The sequence below is a fragment of the Oncorhynchus nerka genome, linkage group LG22, assembly GCF_034236695.1.
Source record: "Oncorhynchus nerka isolate Pitt River linkage group LG22, Oner_Uvic_2.0, whole genome shotgun sequence".
Classification (NCBI taxonomy): Eukaryota; Metazoa; Chordata; class Actinopteri; order Salmoniformes; family Salmonidae; genus Oncorhynchus; species Oncorhynchus nerka.
The window spans coordinates 98,340,368-98,359,992 of NC_088417.1; the positions used below are offsets into that span (position 1 = coordinate 98,340,368).

Sequence of the window (19,625 nt, forward strand, 5' to 3'; positions counted from 1 at the left end):
TGTGTGCGTTTGCTCGGCCATGGAAACCCATTTCATAAAGCTCCCGACGAACAGTTCTTGTGCTGACTTTGCTTCCAGAGGCAATTTGGAACACAGTAGTGTGTGTTGCAACCGAGAACGGACAAATGTTACGCGCTACGCGCTTCAGAACATGGTGGTCACATTCTGTGAGCTTGTGTGGGCTCACCACTTCACGGCTGAGCCGCTGTGGCTTCTAGAGGTTTCCACTTCATAATAACAGCACTTACAGTTGACCGGGGCAGCTCAAGAAGGGCAGACATTTGACAAACTGTTGGAAAGGTGGCATATTATGGCGGTGCCACGTTGAAAGTCACTGAGCTCATCAGCAAGGCCGTTCTACTGCCAACGTGTGTCTATGGAGATTGCATGGCTGTGTGCTCGATTATATGTACACCTGTCGGCAATGCGTGTGGCTGAAATAGCCGAATCCGCTAATTTTCAGGTGTGTCCACATAACTTTGTATATAAAAAGTGTACGTACCAGTTTAATATATTGATCCACATGAAACCCCACTGAAACACTTTTGTCAGCATACAGCAAAACAATTTGTGTTGTGGTGTATTGATTGGACAGTTGTAGTCCACGGCAGAATAACCCTATTGGAGCCTACATGCTCTTTGAACCCTTATGACTGAGATAAACATCAAAACCGCCTGGAACAGATCTATAGACAGTTGTGATAAAATGGCATGCAGGTGTAACGGATGTGAAACGGCTAGCTTAGTTAGCGGTGGTGCGCGCTAAATAGCGTTTCAATTGGTGACGTCACTTGCTCTGAGACCTTGAAGTAGTAGTTCCCCTTGCTCTGCAATGGCCGCGGCCTTTGTGGAGCGATGGGTAACGATGATTTGTGGGTGACTGTTGTTGATGTGTGCAGAGGGTCCCTGGTTCGCGCCCGGATATGGGTGAGAGGACGGTCTAAAGTTATACTGTTACACAGGTTTAACAGCGGTTTTGCAACAGAGATTATAAGTAACCCTTTGTGGTAGCCTACCGGTATGCTACAAAGCAGAATCAATGAGTTAACCCAAATATTCTGAAATAGCTTTATTTTTTTAATAATGAACCTGAAAATCAGTAGTTGTTTCTGGTTGTTTATTAAAGTCAGCTGCATGGTTACCACTGAACCTACTTTGTTGTATACCCATCAGACTGAACGCTTTGTTTATTTAATTGACAAGTTCACTGGTTCTTTATTAAGCATCTGGTAAGGTTCATTCATTCGATTCAGAATGCATGCATCTCCCTGCGCCATTATTACTTCTGGATCTATGTTCGCAACGAGGGGATGGAATGGAACGAGCAGGACTGTCATGTCTACATGGGATACAGCTTTTGTCAAAACATTTTTTGTTTCATTTTAGCTAACCCTAACCCTTTTCCTGACTTTAACTTAATTATCCTAACCTGCCACGTTAATTATCCTATCTTTGGGGCAGGTAAAAACAACTTGCAGCGTAAATTCTCCTAAACCTGCTACGAAAAGTCCATTTTGACAAAAGCTGTATCCCTTCTAGCCAAAACCGAGCAGGACCGGTGCATTGGGAGAATGAGAACCGCTCTGAGCCAAGAAACAGAGACATACCTTCAAAACAAGAACCCTTTCAGATGCTGCCTGTCGCTACCTCTTTCAGATTCTATCTGACTGTCTCTGGGTATAAAATAAAATATGACAGGCCAACCGACATGTCGCTTCTCCTCCGCTGAATAGCAACATAGCTGTCCTTGTCGTTGCACAGACGGGAATGTCAACTCGGAAAGATGGTCCGCATAGCGAGCGTCCTGGGGTTGGTGATGCTCAGTGTTGCTCTGCTCATACTCTCATTGATCAGCTACGTGTCAATAAAAAAAGATTTTCTATTCACGAACCCCAAATACGCAAGTTCAGGGGGTTCTCGGATGTATATGTTTCATACCGGATTTCGGTAAGTATTACAATAACATTTCGCAATAGAAATGTGTGCTATGTGCGTAGGCAATAGCCTGCTGAAGTGTGCGGTTTTACGTTCTTGTAGCATATACATACACGTGACGGTCTTTATTATCATGCAACATATCATGGTGTGTTTTCATTTCCAGAATAGCAGGGGTGGGGGCTTCATATTAGGGGGCTTGTGTCATAGGCTGCTAGCCTACAATCGGCTACACCACAAACCAAAAGGCCTATACTGTCACAGTATAAATATAACGACGCCTCTGTCGGTTCTCCCGTCATATTCTAAGGTCATATCAATAATCAACGTCTCCATATTTCCCACGATTATTGAATTTACCGCATGTCACCGTTTTTTTTATTCAGCCTGATATCAAGGTCGAATCTCAGCCAAATGAATGAATACAACAACAAGCCAGCTCACCGGTCGGAAATACAGCCGAATTTAATCCTATGTGGTCATGAACAAGAAGCACAGCGCATGTTGTAATGATCGTACTGCTGTGAAGGATTTGTCACAAGGCCCCTGTGTTATGATGCTCAGCTAGAGAGGTCCTGAACGTCCAGCTGTGACGCAATAGCCACTGGCTGCTCTGTGTTCTCTGGCTCGCTCAAGGGAGCTGTCCTTGGTTCTGATTTAAATGTGGCGGTAGATTCATTTCCACCCTGTAATCATTCCCCGCTTTGTTGAAACCAAGGTGTATCCGGCTGTATCATTGGATGCCCTCCCTTCCTCTCCACAGAAACTAAACATATATATATATATATACAGTTGAAGTCGAAGTTGAAATACACTTAGGTTGGAATCATTAAAACTCGTTTTTAAACCATTCCACAAATTACTTGTTAACAAGATATAGTTTTGGCAAGTCGATTAGGACATCTACTTTGTGCATGATACAAGTCATTTTTCCAACAATTGTTTACAGACAGATTATTTCACTTAAAATTCATTGTATCACAATTCCAGTGGGTCAGAAGTTTACATACACTAAGTTGACTGTGCCTTTAAACAGCTTGGAAAATTCCAGAAAATGATATCATGGCTTTAGAAGCTTCTGATAGGCTAATTGACATAAATTGAGTCAATTGGAGGTGTACCTGTGGATGTATTTCAAGGCCTACCTTCAAACTCAGGGCCTCTTTGCTCGACATTATGGGAAAATCAAAAGAAATCAGCCAAGACCTCAGAAAAAGTCTGGTTCATCCTTGGGAGCAATTTCCAAACGCCTGAAGGTACCACGTTCATCTGTACAAACAATAGTATGCAAGTATAAACACCATGGGACCACGGAGCCGTCATACCGCTCAGGAAGGAGACGTGTTCTCTCTCCTAGAGATGAACGTACTTTGGTGCAAAATGTGTAAAATCAATCCCAGAACAACAGCAAAGGACCCTGTGAAGATGCTGGAGGAAACAGGTACAAAAGTATATATATCCACAGTAAAACGAGTCCTATATCGACATAACCAAGCCAGACTATGGTTTGCAACTGCACATGGGGACAAAGATTGTACTTTTTGGAGAAATGTCTGATGAAACACAAATAGAACTGTTTGGCCATAATGACCATTGTTATGTTTGGAGGAAAAAGGGGGAGGCTTGCATGCCGAAGAACACCATACCAACCGTGAAGCACGGGGGTGGCAGCATCATGTTGTGGGGGTACTTTGCTGCAGGAGAGACTGGTCTACTTCACAAAATAGATGGCATCATGATGAAAGAAAATGATGTGGATATATTGAAGCAACATCTGAAGACATCAGTCAGGAAGTTAAAGATTGGTCGCAAATGGGTCTTCCAAATGGACAATGACCCCAAGCATACTTCCAAAGTTGTGGCAAAACGGTTTAAGGACAACAATGTCAAGTATTGGAGTGGCCATCACAAAGCCATGACCTCAATCCTATAGAAAATGTTTGGGCAGAACTGAAAAAGCATGTGCGAGCAAGGAAGCCTACAAACCTGACTCAGTTACTCCAGCTCTGTCAGGATGAATGGGCCAAAATTCACCCAACTTATTGTGGGAAGCTTGTGGAAGCCTACCCGAAACATTTGACCCAAGTTAAACAATTTAAAGGCAATGCTACCAAATACTAATTGAGTGTATGTAAACTTCTGACACACTGGGAATGTAATGAAAGAAATTAAAGCTGAAATAAATCATTCTCTCTACTATTATTCTGACATTTCACATTCTTAAAAGTAAAGTGATGATCCTAACTAACCTAAGACAGGGAATTTTTACTGGGATTAAATGTCAGGAATTGTGAAAAACTGAGTTTAAATGTATTTGGCTAATGTGTATGTAAACTTCCGACTATATGCACTACTGTTCAAAAGTTTGGGGTCACTTAGAAATGTCCTTGTTTTTGAAAGAAAAGCACATATTTGTCCATTAAAATAGCATCAAATTGATCAGAAATACAGTGTAGGCATAGTTTATTGTTAATGTTGTAAATTACTATTGTAGCTGGAAACGGCATATTGTAGTTCTGTACGCCTATCTACATAGACGTACAGAGGCCCATTATGAGCAACCATCACTCCTGTGTTCCAATGGCACATTGTGTTAGCTAATCCAAGTTTATCATTTTAAAAGGCTAATTGATCATTAGAAAACCTGTTTGCAATTATGTTAGCACAGCTGAAAACTGTTGTCCTGATTAAAGAAGCAATAAAACTGACCTTCTTTAGACTAGTTGAGTACCTGGAGCATCAGCATTTATGGGTTCGATTACAGGCTCAAAATGGCTCGAAACAAAGACTTTCTTCTGAACCTCATCAGTCTATTCTTGTTCTGAGAAATGAAGGCTATTCCATGAGAGAAATTGCCAAGAAACTGACGATCTCGTACAACGCTGTGTACTACTCCCTTCACAGAACAGGGCAAACTGGCCCTAGCCAGAATGGAAAGAGGAGTGGGAGGCCCCGGTGCACAACTGAGCAAGAGGACAAGTACATTAGAGTGTCTAGTTTGAGAAACAGACGCCTCACAAGTCCTCAACTGGTAGCTTCATTAAATAGTACCCGCAAAACACCAGTCTCAACGTAAACAGTGAAGAGGAGACTTCCTTTGTCCAGTGTCTGTGTTCTTTTGCCCATCTTAATCTTTTCTTCTTTTATTGGCCAGTCTGAGATATGGCTTTTTCTTTGCAACTCTTCCTAGAAGGTCAGCATCTCGGAGTCACCTCTTCATTGTTGACGTTGAGACTGGTGTTTTGCGGGTTCTATTTAATGAAGCCCAATAGGCCCTATATAGACAATAGGATATCAAATCAAATCAAATCAAATTTATTTATATAGCCCTTTGTACATCAGCTGATATCTCAAAGTGCTGTACAGAAACCCAGCCTAAAACCCCAAACAGCAAACAATGCAGGTGTAAAAGCACGGTGGCTAGGAAAAACTCCCTAGAAAGGCCAAAACCTAGGAAGAAACCTAGAGAGGAACCAGGCTATGTGGGGTGGCCAGTCCTCTTCTGGATGTGCCGGGTAGAGATTATAACAGAACATGACCAAGATGTTCATAAATGACCAGCATGGTCGAATAATAATAAGGCAGAACAGTTGAAACTGGAGCAGCAGCACGGCCAGGTGAACTGGGGACAGCAAGGAGATACCATTTGGAAATCAATCATTTTTTTTTAACACTTTATTTAACCTTTATTTAACTTGGCATACTAACCATACTGTACAAGTAAAACAATCTCTCACACCTCAGTTCCATAACTCTCCATGTTTTATCCCCACAGCCACAGTCGAATCCCTTCACAAGTACAATGCCACCAGAATATCATCCAACCAATGTATCAATGTGTTTGCCTCTGTCCACAGGTCTCAGCTGGCCATGAAGTACCTGGACCCAGCCTTCACCCCTCTGACCAAGGCCCTAAACGAGATCATCCAGGAGAACGCCTCCAAATGGCGCTATAACAGGACGGCTTTCACAGAACATAGGTGAAGTAGCCTGTAGGATACATCTGGATGCTGTTCAGCACGCGCCAACGTTGCAAAACGTTTTAACAGAACAGCTTTCATAGAACATAGGTGAAGTAGCCTGTAGGATACATCTGGATGCTGTTCAGCACGCGCTAACGTTGCAAAACGTTTTAACGCTGTAACAGAACGGCTTTAACAGAACATAGGTGAAGTAGCCTGTAGGATACATCTGGATGCTGTTCAGCATGCGCTAACGTTGCAAAACGTTTTAACAGAACAGCTTTCACAGAGCAGAGGTGAAGTAGTCTATAGGATACAGTTGGTTCCTATTCATTAAGCACTAACGTTGCAAAATGTTTTACATCAGAAAATAGTGTTGTTATTGGACACATTAAGGTAGTGACCTTCCTTTTTCAAAAACTTTTGGGGGGCCTAATGAACATGACCCACGCCAGGCTCATCGAAGCAGACTAAACTTTAGACCAGGCTTGGTCTCTGGTGACAAACCTTAATATTAAAATGATAGTAGCAGATTTGGTTCTGGGTGCCGAGATTAGACCAGGCAATAAGCTATGGAGTATTAGGAGAGAATGTTGTTTAGGAGTAGTTTAGTAGGAATATTGTTTAGGAGTTTAGAAATAGTTTAATATGAATATTGTTTAGGAGTGTTTAGAAATAGTTTAAGAGGAATATTGTTTAGGAGTGTTTAGAAATAGTTTAAGAGGAATGTTGTTTAGGTGTTTTTAAGAATGGTTTAGGAGGGAATGTTGTTTAGGGGGGAATGTTGTTTAGGAGTGTTTAGGAGTGGTTTAGTAGGGAATGTTGTTTAGGAGTGTTTCGGAGGGAATGTTGTTTAGGAGGGAATGTTGTTTAGGAGTGTTTAGGAGGGAATGTTGTTTTGATGTGGTTTAGGAGGGAATTTTGTTTAGGTGTTTTTAGGAGTGGTATAGGAGGGAATGTTGTTTTAGGAGTGTTTAGGAGGGAATGTTGAGTAGCTGTTTTTAGGAATGGTTTAGGAGGGAATGTTGTTTTGGTGTGGTTTAGGAGGGAATTTTGTTTAGGTGTTTTTAGGAGTGGTATAGGAGGGAATGTTGTTTTAGGAGTGTTTAGGAGGGAATGTTGAGTAGCTGTTTTTAGGAATGGTTTAGGAGGGAATGTTGTTTTGGTGTGGTTTAGGAGGGAATTTTGTTTAGGTGTTTTTAGGAGTGGTATAGGAGGGAATGTTGTTCAGGAGTGTTTAGGGGGGAATGTTGTTTAGGAGTGTTTAGGAGTGGTTTTAAAAGGGGATGTTGTTTTAGGAGTGTTTATGAGTGGTTTTAAGAGGGAATGTTGTTCAGGAGTGTTTAGGAGTGGTTTTAGGAGTGAATGTTGTTTTAGGAGTGTTTAGGAGTGGTTTTAGGAGGGAATGTTGCTAATGTATTATCTGCTGGTGTAAAAAGTGCTTTATAAATACATTTGATTGAATTTGATTGATATTACTGGATCGTAAGGAGAGTTAGCAAGTTCCAGGCATACAGGATTCAGTAAGACCCTCCATAGGTCACCAGGCATTTATTTTGGGGTTCCTAGTGTGCAAGGGGTGGGGGGGGGGACGCTACCACTGGTGGAGGAGAAGGAAGACAACATGGACACATCTTGAAGGTGCAATATGCAGAAATCGATCTGCCTTTTCCTGGTTGCTCATATTCTAATAGTTTGCCTACTTTCAGTTTATTTCACAATAAGAGAATCATTGTACAATCTAAACCGCTGTGAAATATATTTTCCATAACCAAAAATATTGTATTTTCAGCTGTTTAAAGCTGGCTTACAAAACCTAAAAGTACACAAAAACTAAACTTAAGAATGGGAAACGTAGAAATAGCGCACATAGAACAGATCTACCACTTCTCAGACTTGCTTTCAATGACAATGACAGTTCTATGAATCCAATTTCTATGGGAATTTAGTGCGTCAATGAGGATCTGGTTTGTGCTTTGTGGGACTATCATTTGTTTTTCAACAGGAAAATGACCCAAAACACACCTCCAGGCTGTGTAAGGGCTATTTCACAATCACCTGATCTCAGCAAAATTGAGAAGGTTTGGGATAAGTTGGACCGCAGAGTGAAGAAAAAGCAGCCAGCAAGTGCTCAGCATATGTGGGAACTCCTTCAAGAATGTTGGAAAAGCATTCCTCATGAAGCTGGTTGAGAGAATGCCAAGAGTGTGCAAAGATGTCATCAATGCAAAGGGTGGCTACTTTGAAGAATCTCAAATATAAAATATATTTTGATTTGTTTAACACTTTTTTGGTTACTCCATGATTCCATATGTGTTATTTCATAGTTTTGATGTATTCACTATTATTTCTACAATGTAGAAAATAGTCAAAAATTAAGAAAAACCCTTAAATGAGTAGGTGTATTTGAAACTTTTGACTGGTACTGTATATATTTCCTGAACTTTCTTATATCTCCCATATGGGTCCTGATCAAATGAAGTACACTACATAGGACATAGGGTGCGATTTGGAATGTAGCCTAACATTTCTCCCACCTGTCTGATCTCTCCATATCTTCCAGAAAAGAGATCTCTCAGCACATCGATATCGCCCACAACTTCACCTTAACCCGGAGCAGCGTGCGCGTGGGTCAGCTGATGCACTATGACTATTCCAGCCACAAGTACATCTTCTCTATCGGAGAGAACTTCAAGTCCCTGCTTCCCGAGGCCTCCCCCATCGTCAACAAGCACTACAATGTGTGCGCCGTGGTGGGGAACAGTGGCATTCTCACAGGGAGTCGTTGTGGTCCCGAGATCGAGAAGTTCGACTTCGTCTTCCGCTGCAACTTCGCTCCCACTGAGATCTTCCGCCGGGATGTGGGGCGGAGGACCAACCTCACGACCTTTAACCCCAGCATCCTGGAGAAGTACTACAACAACCTGCTGACCCTCCAGGACAGGAACAACTTCTTCCTGAGTCTGAAGAAGCTGGACGGGGCCATACTCTGGATCCCTGCCTTCTTCTTCCATACCTCGGCCACGGTGACCAGGACACTGGTCGACTTCTTTGTGGAGCACAGAGGACAGCTGAAGGTTCAGCTAGCCTGGCCTGGCAACATCATGCAGTACATAAACCGGTAAGACTGGACACACCAGAGTGATTGGTTGATTGATAAATTGATTGATTTGTTGGTTGGTTGATTGATTGATTGATTTATGTTTATTGTCCTTCAAGATGAAGCTCTTAGCAGATCACAAGTTACATATTAACACAAGTAATATAGAATCACAACTTGGACACACCTAGCATAGCACTGGACACACCTAGCATAGCACTGGACACACCTAGCATAGCACTGGACACACCTAGCATAGCATTGGGCACACCTAGCATAGCACTGGACACACCTAGCATAGCATTGGACACACCCAACATAGCATTGGACACACCCAACATAGCATTGGACACACCCAACATAGTATTGGATACACCCAACATAGCATTCGACACACCCAACATAGCATTGGACACACCCAACATAGCATTGGACACACTCAACATAGCACTGGACACACCCAACATAGCACTGGACACACCCAACATAGCATTGGACACACCCAACATAGCATTAGACACACCCAACATAGCATTGGACACACCCAACATAGCATTGGACACACCCAACATAGCATTGGACACACCCAACATTGCATTGGACACACCCAACATAGCATTGGACACACCCAACATAACATTGGACACACCCAACATAGCATTGGACACACCCAACATAGCATTGGACACACTCAACATTGCATTTTGTATGTTCTTCTCAGAAATAGATTTTATTTTAACCTTGTACAATCCATGCTTCTTACCATAACCTTTCCACCAGTAACTGACATGAAAAGGTAGTAATACGCTAAGAAAAGGAGAGCTATCATTGACCAACACGATGTATATATTAAAATGTCGCGGCTAGCTGTGTAGCGATGTCTTCTCCTCTAACTCAACACGGATCAGCATCGTATTGAGTGGCTAGCTGTGTCGCGGCTAGCTGTGTAGCGATGTCTTCTCCTCTAACTCTATACGGATCAGCATCGTATTGAGCGGCTAGCTGTGTCGCGGCTAGCTGTGTAGCGATGTCTTCTCCTCTAACTCAACGCGGATCAGCATCGTATTGAGCGGCTAGCTGTGTCGCGGCTAGCTGTGTAGCGATGTCTTCTCCTCTAACTCAACACGTATTGAGCTTTCCACCTCCTTTTCCGAAGCTTTCAAAAACATGGAAGCTCATTTTTTTATTTTACCTTTTATTTAAGGAGGCAAGTCAGTTAATTAAGAACAAAGTCTTATTTTCAATGACAGCCAAGGAACAGTGGGTTAACTGCCTGTTCAGGGGCAGAACGACAGATTTGTACCTTGTCAGCTCAGGGATATGAACTTGCAACCTTTCGGTTACTAGTCCAACGCTCTAACAACTAAGCTACCCTGCCGCCACGGGGGTGGAAACTATGGATACAACGTACTCCGCGCTCCTGCATTATCGTAATTCATACAGTATATGCGTGCCACTAGAAATCACTGCGTTAGAGTGTTTCTGTTAGCTTATACATCCTGAAAAAATACACCATAGTGCTGGTCTGCTAATGTGCCTGACCCTTGTAGGTTAAACTGCAGAGGGAAAAAACATAACTGATCTAAATGTTTGCCCCGATCAAGCAAACTAGATGCAGTTATTCCTAAATGAATATGCATTCAAATGCCAGGCTTTTGAGCGGTTATTCAAATGGGAGACTATTCACTGCAGTTTACAGCCAATTCATGGCTTTTAAATCAAATTGTATTTGTCACATGCACCGAATACAACAGGTGTAGTAGACCTTACAGTGAAATGCTGTTATTTATTTATTTAACCTTTATTTAACTAGACAAGTCAGTTATGAAAAAATTCTTATTGACAATATCTGCCTACCCCGGCCAAACCCGGGCGACGCTGGGCCAATTGTGGCCAAAATACTAAAATGATGGGAAAGGGCCGTGTGGAGTACAATAGAAATTGCATCATCTGTGGATCTGTTGAGGCGGTATACAAATTGGAGTGGGTCTAGGGTTTCTGGGATAATGGTGTTGATTTGGGCCATGACCAGCCTTTCAAAGCACCTCATGGTTACAGCCGTGAGTGCTACGGTTCGGTAGTCATTTAGGCAGGTTACTTTGGTGTTCTTGGACACAGAGACTATGTTGGTCTGTTTGAAACATGTTGGTATTACAGTCAGGGAGAGGTTGAAAATGTAATTGAAGACACTTACCAGATGGTGTTGGAGCGAACCATTGAGGAAAGCTCAGCATTGTATGTAGATAGGTTTGGCTGCTAGGCTGAAGTAGCAAGGACATGCACATTAAGAGAAGATGATATCCAGGCCATATGACACCCAGACCATACTCTATTTTTGAAAGAATACATTAACCAAGACCATACGTGCATCCATGACAGCTGAACGTGCAGTGGTCAGCAGGATACAGGAAGAAAGATGTAGGCAAGATAACTGATGACTAACACGTAAAACATAGGCATGCAGTATATACATTATTTTTAGAACATGGAAAGGGTTCTGCCATCGTTGTAACCAAATGCAGATACTAAGGGGGAGTAACTTTATTTACATATGTGATGTACCCCAATACTATGTGTGTATAAAAGCAGAGCCAGTGTTAAGAAGCGGCGGCTTTCCCGCGGACCAGCACGGCTCTTAATAACTTGTATTAAAGTCTACATTGAATTCACAAAGTTCTTCTGAGAGTATTATATTTCTGAAACAATTATCCACGCCATTGGTCAGCGCATGCTCGCAGTACACGTCCTGGTTATCCGTCTGGCCCTGCGGCATTGTGAATGTTGACCTGTTTAAAGGTCTTACTCACATCGGCAATGGAGAGCGTGATCACAAAGTCATACGGAACAGCTGATGCTCTCATGTATGCTTCAGTGTTTACTTGCCTCGATGCGAGCATAGAAGTGATTTAGCTCGTCTGGTAGGCTCGTGTCAATGGGCAGCTCTCAGTTGTGCTTCCCTTTGTAGTCTGTAATAGTTTGCAAGCCCTGCCACATCCGACGAGCCTCAGAGCCGGTGTAGTACGATTCGATTTAGTCCTGTATTGATGCTTTGCCTGTTTGATGGTTCATCTGAGAGAACACGGGATTTCTTATAAGCGTCCGGGTTAGAGTCCCGCTCCTTGAAAGCGTCTGCTCTATCCGTTAGCTCAGTGCGGATGTTACCCTGTATTTATGGCTTGCATGTTTCGTCACAATATTGTTTTGAATGTTCGTTTTGAACTGATACCCAACTCAGCATTCTACTCAATGCATCGTCATTGAGCGTTGAAGGTTTCATCCAAAGTGCAGTGGCTTGGAAATTCAATGGTGTTGAAAATGAGGCAAATAATTAGTAGGAAACCCCTTTGTCACCATTTTGATGTCACCAGATTATAACGTCAGCTAGCTAAGATTGCGGGGAGACAACTGGATTTTAGCTAGCTAACGTTAGCTTTGCTAACTATTTTTGATGAATTTCGCTAGCTAATGACAACATTGCCATATTTTTTAAGTAAATTTGACGACATGATAATGCTAGAAAAGTTGTTTCCTACTAATTATTTGACTATTTTATCAATGTCACGAGGTCCTTCACTCCCTCTTCTCCCGGTCCCAGGATACCTGCTCCTCCTGGCCACGCTGCTTGGTCCTTTGGTGGTGGGTAGTTCTGTCACAAACGTTGTCAGGGAAATGCCCGGACTAAGGTGCAGCGTGGTGAGCGTACATTTATTTTTATTTTGGATGTCGCCAACTAAAACAAGAAACAATAAAAACGAATGTGATGCTTACTAGGGCTATACAGGCCAATAATAAAGTAAACTACCCACAAAATGCAAAAGGAAAAAAGATTGCCTAAGTATGATTCTCAATCAGAGACAACGATAGACAGCTGTCCCTGATTTAGAACCATACCCGGCCAAAACATAGAAACACAGAACATAGAGTTTCCCACCCAAGTCACACCCTGACCAACCAAACATAGAGAATAAAAAGATCTCTACGGTAAGGGCGTGACAGTATCCCCCCCCCCCCCCCCCCAAACCTGACACTATAGGGGAGGGTCCAGATGGGCATCTACCTCGCTGGAGGCTCCGGACTGGGGACCCTCGCTGGAGGCTCCGGACCGGGGACCGTCGCTGGAGGCTCCGGACTGGAGAACGTCATTGGAGGCTCCGGACCGGAGACCGTCATTGGAGACTCCGGACAGGAGACCATCGTTGCAAGCTCCTGACCGGGACCATCGCTGGAGGCCCTGGACCGCGGATCAATGCTGGAGGCTCCGTGCCATGGATCATCACTGGAGGCTTCGTGCCATGGATCCTCACTGCAGGCTTCGTGCCATGGATCATCACTGGAGGCTTCGGGCCATAGATCATCGCTGGAGGCTTCGGGCAATGGATCATCACTGGAATGAGGAGACGTATAGGCAGCATGGTGCGTGGAGCTGCTACAGGGCTTACCAGGCTGGGGAGACACCCTGGAGGCCTGGTTCTTGGAGCAGGCACAGGACTCACCAGTCTGGGGAGACATGCAGGAGGCCTGGTTCTGGGAGCAGGCACAGGACTCACCAGGCTGGGGAGACATACTGGAGGCTTGGTTCTTGGAGCAGGCACCGGATACACTGGGCCGTGGAGGTGCACTGGAGGTCTCGAGCATAGAGCCGGCACAACCCATCCTGACTGGGTCGTTACTTTTGCCCGGCAAATGCGGGGCGCTGGCACAGGACGCACTGGACTGTGCAGACGCACCGGAGACAGTGCACAGAGCCGGCACAGGATATCATGGGCCGAAGAGATGCACTGTAGGCCAGGCGCGCTGAGCCATCCTGGCTGGATGCCTCTCGTCCTGGTTGGATGCCCACTCTAGCCCGTCCAATGCGGGGAGCTGGAATGTAGCGCACCGGGCACTGGAGACACCGTGCGCTCCACGGTAAGCACGAGGAGTTGGCTCAGGTCTGAACCCTGACTCTGCCACACTCCCCGTGTGTCCCCTCCGCTGTTCCGCCTGTTTCCGCCTGTTTCTATGGCAGGGTCTTGTCCCCTGCCATAACCTCCTCCCATGTCCATGAGGTCCTCCACTCCCTCTTCTCCCGGTCCCAGGATCCCTGCTCCTCCTGGCCATGCTGCTTGGTCCTTTGGTGGTGGGTAGTTCTGTCACGAACATCGTCAGGGACATGACCGGACCAAGGTGCAGCGTGGTGAGCGTTTCTTTTTATTTTGGATGTCGCCAACAAAAACAAGAAACAACTAAAACAACCGTGAAGTTTGCTAGGGTTCTATAGGGGAAAGGGGACATATGCACTACCAGTCAAAAGTTTTAGGACACCTACTCATTCAAAGGTTTCTCTTAATTTTTTACTATTTTCTACATTGTATAATAATAGTGAAGACATCAACACTCCGAAATAACACATGGAATCATGTAGTAACCAAAAAAAGTGTTAAACAAATCAAAAAAATATTATATATTTGAGATCCTTCAATTAGCCACCCTTTTCCTTGATGACAGCTTTGCACACTCTTGGCATTCTCTCAACCAGCTTCATGACGTAGTCACCTGGAAGGTGTTTCAATTAACAGGTGAGCCTTGTTCAAAAGTTATTTCCTTCTTAAAGCGTTTGAGCCAATCAGTCGTGTTGTGACAAGGTAGGAGTGAATAAATAGAAAACCTTGAATGAGTAGGTGTTCTAAAACTTTTGACCGGTAAGTATATGTATATGAACTATAGTAATGCCACATTACCACGGGATCTGTACATAGCCCGGTAGAATGGCATTACATACACACAGCAGGGATACGTATAACCGTCTCGCCATAGAGAGAGAACGAATCATTCGGAAGGCACGATTTATTGCCCTCTCTCTCTCTCTGGCCTAATGTAGATCTTATCTGATCTGTGTCCGGTGCCTCAGAGTCATAAATCTCACTGAGGACAGTCTAAAACTTCTAGAGTCTCTTGCCATGGCTTAACACTAGCATGAATAAGTGTTAAAGTGTGCATATAGGCTATACGAATGAACCATCTCTAAACAATCAGGCATCCAATGCAATATAAACAACATGCTAATAGGGTATCTGTCCCGCCTGCTCCCCCCGGTGCTCGTGGACGCCAGGATGCCCTGAATTACGGACTCCTGCCACCATCATTTACGTACACCTGCCTTCCCTCGTCACGCGCTTCAGCGATATTGGGCTCACCTGGACTCACTCAGTCACCTGTTTGTTACCTCTCCTATATTTGTCAGTTCCCTGCTCTGTTTCCCACTGCTTTATTGACTGTCATGTATTGACTGTCATGTATTGTCTGTCATGTGTCCGTGTTCCCCACTGCTCTATTGACTGTCATATGTCCGTGTTCCCCACTGAGGTATTGACTGTCATGTATTGACTGTCATGTATTGTCTGTCATGTGTCCGTGTTCCCCACTGCTGTATTGACTGTCATGTGTCCGTGTTCCCCACTGAGGTATTGACTGTCATGTATTGACTGTCATGTATTGACTGTCATGTATTGACTGTCATGTGTCCGTGTTCCCCACTGCTGTATTGACTGTCATGTGTCCGTGTTCCCCACTGAGGTATTGACTGTCATGTATTGACTGTCATGTATTGACTGTCATGTATTGACTGTCATATGTCCGTGTTCCCTACTGCTGTATTGACTGTCATGTGTCCGTGTTTCCTGTGTGCTGACGCTGTTCCTGTCTTATTCTATGTCTGTTCCCGAACAAATGTCTGACTCCCCGTACCTGCTTCTCCTGTCCTGCGTCGATCTTTAGAGTGTCTGAAATACCCGTACCTGCTTCTCCTGTCCTGCGTCGGTCTTTAGAGTGTCTGAAATACCCCGTACCTGCTTCTCCTGTCCGGCGTCGGTCTTTAGAGTGTCTGAAATATACAAGCTGCAGCAGTGCTATACAACTACAGAGGTAATTAGGCCTAAAGACAATTGCTTGCAGTCAATCATCATCTTAATGTAGGTAACAAACCTCCCGACAATAAATCCCATAACTCACTTCTTGGATGCATCGACAATCTTCCTAAAAATAAACAGTCAACTTGGTCGTTAACCAGAACTTGCTAATGAGACTGTGGGGAAAGTCATGTGCACAGGCTTTGCCTTTTTTACAGTCTGGCCGTATTAGAGGGGCAGCTGATAGCCAGTGTCACTTGAAAGAACCATGGGGGCCAGGAGGGTGCACAATGTTGAGGGAACAATGTCGTGTCAGAGGATCCACTAACTCAGCTGTTGCAGGGCCGCTGGGGCCCTTCCTTGGGCGCTGAGTACAATGCCGGAGGCTGGCCACAGCTGAAGGAGGAATGTGGCACGCCTGCCACAACTGTCTTTGGTAGCGCACTGAGGTTGGTGACTCTTTCACCACTGCTGAACGCGATGGCTCCCATAGTGGAACAGACTGGGACCCCTGGATGAGATTCGTCGGGAATCTGGAGGCAAGGACCGGCTAATCCCCAGAGACGAGGTCAGGGGGTTCCCCACGTGCAGTGGCCAGAGGGTCCTCAGGTCAGGGAACGGTGGGTCCCCAGGTCAGGGAACGGTCGGTCCTCAGGTCAGGGAACGGTCGGTCCTCAGGTCAGGGAACGGTGGGTCCCCAGGTCAGGGAACGGTCGGTCCTCAGGTCAGGGAACGGTCGGTCCTCAGGTCAGGGAACGGTGGGTCCCCAGGTCAGGGAACGGTGGGTCCCCAGGTCAGGGAACGGTCGGTCCCCAGGTCAGGGAACGGTCGGTCCTCAGGTCAGGGAACGGTCGGTCCTCAGGTCAGGGAACGGTGGGTCCCCAGGTCAGGGAACGGTCGGTCCCCAGGTCAGGGAATGGTCGGTCCTCAGGTCAGGGAACGGTGGGTCCACAGGTCAGGGGGCTGAGGGCCTAGCAGGGCAGGAAACCTAGGACCTGACAGGGCTTGGAACCTACTGCTAAGACGGAGGACTGCAAGCCAGGGATGGTCATGGTGGCCGCAGGCTGACAGGACGGGGCTTATCCCACCAGGCCGTGGCGGTCTGAACCAGTATTCCCTATATAGTGCACTGTGTGACCACAGCCCTCTTGGCCCTGGTGACCACAGCCCTCTTGGCCCTGGTGACCACAACCCTATGGGCCCTGGTGACCACAGCCCTCTTGGCCCTGGTGAACACAACCCTATGGGCCCTGGTGACCACAGCCCTCTTGGCCCTGGTGACCACAACCCTATGGGCCCTGGTGAACACAGCCCTATGGGCCCTGGTGACCACAACCTTATGGGCCCTGGTGAACACAACCCTATGGGCCCTGGAGAACACAGCCCTATTATGGGCCCTGGTGAACACAGCCCTATGGGCCCTGGTGAACACAGCCCTCTTGGCCCTGGTGAACACAGCCCTATGGGCCCTGGTGAACACAGCCCTCTTGGTCCTGGTGAACACAGCCCTATGGTCCCTGGTGACCACAGCCCTATGGGCCCTGGTGAACACAGCCCTATGGTCCCTGGTGTCCACAGCTCTCTGGGCTCTTGTCAAAAGTAGTGTGCTAGAAAGTGAACAGAGTGCTATTTGGGACACCGTCTGGTTGTACTATCATCTCCCTCAATCCCATTAAAGTAACCTGCTCGCACTGAATGTCTTCATTTAACAAGCTCCGTCTGCATATTAAACACCAGTGTCTATTGTGCCCATTGATGAGAGGATAATTTCAGTTTGGGATAATGCATCAATGGTTTAAATTGGTTTACAACTTAGTACAGGAGCATGTACAGCACTCACACATACACATAAACACACACACACACACACACACATAATCACACACACACACACACACACACACACACACACACACATAAACGCTTGCACACACGCCAATCCATTCTAACAGTAAACAGTATCCATTCTAACAGTATCCATTCTAACAGTATACATTCTAACAGTATCCATTCTAACAGTATCCATTCTAACAGTAACCATTCTAACAGTATCCATTCTAACAGTATCCATTCTAACAGTATCCATTCTAACAGTACCCATTCTAACAGTATCCATTCTAACAGTATCCATTATAACCCTGTCTGTTCTGTTGGTCTGTGCTGCAGATACTGGAAGACCAAGCAGCTGTCACCGAAGCGTCTGAGCACAGGGATCCTCATGTACACTCTGGCCTCGTCCATGTGTGAGGAGATCCACCTGTACGGCTTCTGGCCCTTTGGCTGGGACCCCAACACGGGCAAGGAGCTGCCCTATCACTATTACGACAAGAAGGGTACCAAGTTCACCACCAAGTGGCAGGAGTCCCACCAGCTGCCAGCAGAGTTCAAACTGCTCTATAGGATGCACACAGAGGGACTTATCAAACTAACGCTCTCACATTGTGCCTAGATCTGACTGGACTGGACCGAACCAGACTGGACGGGACCGACCTGACTGGACTGGACTGAACCAGACTGGGCCGGACCGACCTGACTGGACTGGACCGAACCAGACTGGACAGGACAGACCTGGACCGCACTGTACATGGACTAGATCAGACTAAAAGGCTAAATCTGGCACATTATGGCATTTTCTGATTGTAAACTGTTTTTCTGGTTAAGAAGGTGTTAAATAACCAGATAGCCAGCTATGAAGGTCTTATCAATGACGACATCAAGAAATCAGGAGAAAGATGTTCTATTTTGGTTGTGATCTGGTTAAATAACCAGAACCAGATCACAACTACATATAAAGACGTATTTTTCTGGTTGTAAAAAGACATAAGCATAACGTCATTCATTATGCAATCAGCATATAGCACAACCTGACCATGACATCATAAAACATGCCATTGCAACCAGTTTTTCCCACTGAGATGGCCAGTGAGATTCATACTGACTGACGTCCCAAGATGGATTCCCAGGCTGCCCATGTTGTTGCCTGCTAGTGCTACGCTTTGTGACAGCTAAACTACAGCGGCTAAACTGCAGCGGCTAAACTGCAACAGCTATACTACAGTGGATAAACTGCAGTGGATAAACTGCAGCGGATAAACTACAGCGGCTAAACTACAGCGGCTAAACTACAGCGGCTAAACTACAGCGGCTAAACTACAGCGGCTAAACTACAGCGGCTAAACTACAGTGGCTAAACTACAGCGGCTATACTACAGTGGCTAAACTACAGTGGCTAAACTACAGTGGCTAAACTACAGTGGCTATACTATAGTGGCTATACTACAGTGGCTATACTACAGCAGATATAATACAGTGGCTAAACTACAGCGGCTAAACTACAGCGGCTAAACTACAGCGGCTATACTACAGTGGCTAAACTACAGTGGCTAAACTACAGTGGCTAAACTACAGTGGCTATACTACAGCGGATATAATACAGCGGCTAAACTACAGCGGCTAAACTACAGCGGCTATACTACAGCGGCTATACTACAGCGGCTAAACTACAGCGGCTAAACTACAGCGGATAAACTGCAGCGGATAAACTACAGTGGCTATACTACAGTGGCTATACTACAGTGGCTAAACTACAGTGGCTAAACTACAGTGGCTATACTACAGCAGATATAATACAGCGGCTAAACTACAGCGGCTATACTACAGCGGCTATACTACAGCGGCTAAACTACAGCGGCTAAACTACAGCGGCTAAACTACAGCGGCTAAACTGCAACGGCTATACTA

At 45.3% G+C, this 19,625-nt stretch overlaps 1 pseudogene; it reads left to right on the forward strand.

The window, feature by feature from the left end:
- The first annotated feature begins 1,783 nt into the window (after positions 1-1,783).
- On the forward strand, positions 1,784-18,333 carry LOC115122475 (alpha-N-acetylneuraminate alpha-2,8-sialyltransferase ST8SIA3-like; annotated as a pseudogene).
- The last annotated feature ends 1,292 nt before the right edge of the window (positions 18,334-19,625 follow it).